The sequence below is a fragment of the Triticum aestivum genome, chromosome 3A (assembly GCF_018294505.1).
Source record: "Triticum aestivum cultivar Chinese Spring chromosome 3A, IWGSC CS RefSeq v2.1, whole genome shotgun sequence".
Classification (NCBI taxonomy): Eukaryota; Viridiplantae; Streptophyta; class Magnoliopsida; order Poales; family Poaceae; genus Triticum; species Triticum aestivum.
Genome location: NC_057800.1, coordinates 331,516,054 through 331,520,966, shown reverse-complemented (window position 1 = coordinate 331,520,966; position 4,913 = coordinate 331,516,054).

Genomic DNA, 4,913 nt, shown 5'->3' with positions numbered 1-4,913 from the left:
CAGCATATGTAGAGATACTAAAATGCACACGAACAGTACGTGTTACCTTAACCTTGCCGCTGTTGTTGAACAATTGGATGTAGTAAGGATGTGGATGTGGTCTTGTGGTGAGAGAAAGCTTCTCCACCATCTCCATGCTAGCCAAGTTGTTGCAGCTACCTCCGTCTATGATGACGCGCACAGAACGTTCCTTCACAACTCCCTTGGTATGGAACAAATTGTGCCTCTGATTTTGCTCAGCTTGTGTGACCTGCACACTCAAAACACGTTGAGCAACTAAACATTCATACCTGTCAGCGTCTTCAGGAGCCATGTATTGCGTCTCATGATCAGAATCATCTCCACCATGTTCTTCACGTGTAATAAGAGCCAATGTCTCCTCATCATAGTCACTAGCGGACTCATATCCACCATCCGCGGTAGCAATCATCACACGCGGAGATTTGCATTCTCTCGCATAATGACCTCCTCCCTTACAACGACGACAAATAATATCACTTGTGTGCCCTGTTGATGCCCTGGAACAAGAAGAACTCTGTGCAGGCCCAGCAGGTGCGCTCTTGGCAGATAATGGTGGTTGTGCCTGTTTTCTTGTATCACGACTGGAGGAGGCACCTGATTGAGGTGCTGGTGCAGTTGAAGTAGAAGATGCACGCGGTGTCCATGATGAAGGTCGGCCTGCAGAAAAGTTAGTTCGCCCCAATGCTTGTCGATCCTGCACTTCACGTTCAGCTTTACAAGCAAGATGGAATAAACGAGTGATATTAGTATACTCCTTATAGTCTAGAATGGTCTGAATCTCTCTATTTAATCCACCCAGAAAACGTGCAAGCATAGCTTCATTCTCCTCAACAATACCACATCTAATCATGCCAGTTTGTAATTCCTGATAATATTCTTCTACAGAATTTTTCCCTTGTCTTAAGCGCTGTAATTTTTGAAGCAATTCACGTTGATAATATGGTGGAACCCAACGAGTACGCATAGCAGTTTTCAAAGCAGCCCAAGTAGTTGGAATAGGATATAATCTACAATGTTCAGACCACCATACACAAGCAAAACTAGTGAAAGCACAAACAGCAGCAGCAACTCGTCTCTCCTCAGGATATTGTAAACATGTAAATCGTTGTTCAGTTTCTAACTCCCAAGTAAGATATATATCAGGAACATATCTACCCTCAAATGGTGGAATATTCAATTTCAGTTTAGGAATATGGACATCATCTCGTACCTGAGGTGGTGGTGCAGGCCTACCATTACGAATATATACCTGAGGTCGACCTGCTGGTGGTGGTGCTGGTGGTTGCACGTAGTTCTGATTTTGAGCAACCTCATCCTCGTAATCTCCCACATAATCATCCTCCTCCACATCAGCAGCAGGAGCCACAGAAGTATCAACAGCAGCACCAACAGTTTGGCCAAACGCAAGAGGAACACGGCTCGCTCGGCGGAGGTCTATTTCGCGACGTGGAGGTAGTCGTTGTTGTTGTTGTTGGAGAGGTGCGTTAGGTGCAGCGGGTGGTGGTGGTGGAAGACGCGCGAGCAATTCATTAAACTTGTTATCGAGCTTTGTTTCGAACGTCTTCTCCATGCCATCTATCTTCTCCATGGCCTCTTTGATAGAGGCAAAGGTGTCCCGTCTTTCGATGAGATGATGGATATCGCTTTGGTGGAAGTCGACTTTGACGATCCGACTACGAACGTGCGAGGACGTCGCGCCTTAGCAATCGCTAAACCAACTCCGAGAGGTTATTGACCACGCCGGAGCACGATCAACCTGACCACGAGGGTCTGTTTCCTGCGAGCAAACGAAGAACAAGCAAGAAACTGAGATTGCAATCTGGATATTGCGAATATAAGATGAAAGCTTTATTGATCAAGGTGGGGTTCTGTGACGCCTTTGTCTGGTCGTTGAACACAAACGAAGTACGCGAAGTTGCAGCTATGGCGAACTTTTAATCTAAACAAAACCCCAGGAAAAGCTACTAGATGGATCTACTTATATAGGAGCAAGGGGTGGCGGCCAAGGAGGTGGGAGGACGTCCCAAGGCAGCCTAAAACTAAATCTAGGTCGTACAAGGCCAATGGGCCCAAGTGGAGGTGATGTAACACCTTTGGACTTGTAGTTTGACTCGGATTCTGCTGCAGCATCAGATTGTTTCGTCCACAACTCAACGCTCCGGACGAATTTGAAGGTGATTCCAATTGGGTTGGAAAGTGCACGAAATCTAGTTTCCAACAAAAAAAGAATCACCCAATTCTGAGTCCGTATGAAAAACTTGTGTGCGTTTTGAGTCAGGTGTGTCTGTGCAGTCCGAATCTGAATCCAGAACGTGAGAGACTTGGACTCTATCTTCTCTTGGGCCAAAAGTGACGTGAGAGAACTTTTTGGACAGAAAATAAACATCTCTTTCTTCCTTATCTTCATATGTGGATTGTACAAATGTCCCATACACCTGCAATTAGACAAAACACAAAAGTGTGTGAAGTATTTTTGTTCTGGATAACATAAATAGATTATTGAATAGTTTGCACTAGAAATCACCTGACAAATATGCATATATGCAATATTTTTGGTCATATCCAAGGTAGTCATGTCCTCATCAAACGCTGTGCAGGCCCCGCAGGTGCGCTCTTGGCAGATAATGGTGGTTGTGCCTGTTTTCTTGTATCACGGCTGGAGGTGGCACCGGATGGAGGTGCTGGTGCAGTTGAAGTAGAAGATGCACGTGGTGTCCATGATGAAGGTCGGCCTGCAGAAAAGTTAGTTCGCCCCAATGCTTGTCGATCCTGCACTTCACGTTCAGCTTTACAAGCAAGATGGAATAAACGAGTCATATTAGTATACTCCTTATAGTCTAGAATGGTCTGAATCTCTCTATTTAATCCACCCAGAAAACGTGCAAGCATAGCTTCATTCTCCTCAACAATACCACATCTAATCATGCCAGTTTGTAATTCCTGATAATATTCTTCTACAGAATTTTTCCCTTGTCTTAAACGCTGCAATTTTTGAAGCAATTCACGTTGATAATATGGTGGAACCCAACGAGTACGCATAGCAGTTTTCAAAGCAGCCCAAGTAGTTGGAATAGGATATAATCTACAATGTTCAGACCACCATACACATGCAAAACTAGTGAAAGCACAAACAGCAGCAGCAACTCGTCTCTCCTCAGGATATTGTAAACATGTAAATCGTTGTTCAGTTTCTAACTCCCAAGTAAGATATATATCAGGAACATATCTACCCTCAAATGGTGGAATATTCAATTTCAGTTTAGGAATATGGACATCATCTCGTACCTGAGGTGGTGGTGCAGGCCTACCATTACGAATATATACCTGAGGTCGACCTGGTGGTGGTGGTGCTGGTGGCTGCACGTAGTTCGGATTTTGATCAACCTCATCCTCATAATCTCCCACATAATCATCATCCTCCCGGGTACCAGCAGCAGCAGTAGCAGGAGCCAAAGAAGCACCAACAGCAGTAGCAGCGGCACCAGAATATTGTCCTGGCTCAATAGGAACACGCTGTGCTCGTCCATACTGATTCGGAAGGGGGCGTAGTTGTTGTTGTTGCAGAGGTGCGACAGGTGCAGCCGGTGGTGGAAGACGCGCAAGCAGTTCATTAAATCTGTTATCGAGCTTTGTTTCGAACGTCTTCTCAAGGCCAGTAATCTTCTCCATGGCCTCTTCAAAATTGTTCAGCACATCTTGCACCTGTTCAGTCATCATTTGCTGAAACTTATCATGAAGCTCCTTGTTCGATAAGTTCTCCCAGTCAATCTCGTCGGCTTGTGATCCTGGCATGGTTAGCAGCAATAGAAACACACAAGAATATGATCCTACAGACTACTAAGAAGTGGTGGCGGTGTATCACAAATCCGTCAAGCAAATCTCAAATTCTTACCAGTTCTTACCCAGCAGCAGGCGGTGATCTGCAACCGTTGTAGTCAAAAACTCTCAAAGCTTGGATAGAGCGATTACCAGGGAGAGTCAAACACACGACGTAGATGTATGTGGAGCTGGGAAGGCTTATAGTATGGTAGCAAAAAGGGTCAGCAATAATCAATTCAGAGATGCAAAGTTGAATAAACGCTCAACGACGGTACTGTGCTGGTCCTAGGCTAGACTGTGCTAGAGACGCGAGCCTAGAACACCAACAAAATCACGGCGCGACACGTAAACAAGGGAAAAGCACACTCTGAATTTTTTTTTCGCTCTTTTTTTTTGCGCTTTTTTTGCGCTGTTTTTTTTGTGAAAAATCACTATAATGGCGAGTGTCTCAAAACTCTTCCTAGGTCAAACTGACAGGATGGGCACAAAATTTTTTTTTCGACCAATTTTTTTTTTCGACTGCCCGGACCCAGAAACTGGAAACGGGTCAAAAAAAACTTCCTATAATGGCACCTATCTCAAAACACTAAGAAACATCTAAAATTAGGATAGCCAGAAATTTTTTCGAAAAATGCATTTTCGAAAATTTTTGGGCCTAAACGGAGCGTGGTTTCCCGAAACCTACTCCGGCAAGGAAACACGAATCGGAAACTAGATGGATCTCGAAAACAAACCTAATAAGCAAGGAACTCGGATTGGTGGTGGATATATGGTGGTGGTATATGGCAGCGGTGGTGGTAGCGGTGGTAGTATATGGATATGGATCGGTGGTGGTATATGGACACGGATTGGTGGTGGTATATGGATACGGATTCAGAGCGGTGGTGGTAGATGGCAGGGGCGATGATGATGGTGCGGCGGCGGCGTGACAACTTATGACCAGAACTCGAAACTCTAAAAGACTAGACTCTAAGACCAGCAACTAGACACGACGATGCAACCGCAAATTCAACAAAGCAAAACCCTAAAAAGATTATGCAAAGGCTCAGATTGGTTCGGATATGATGAACTAA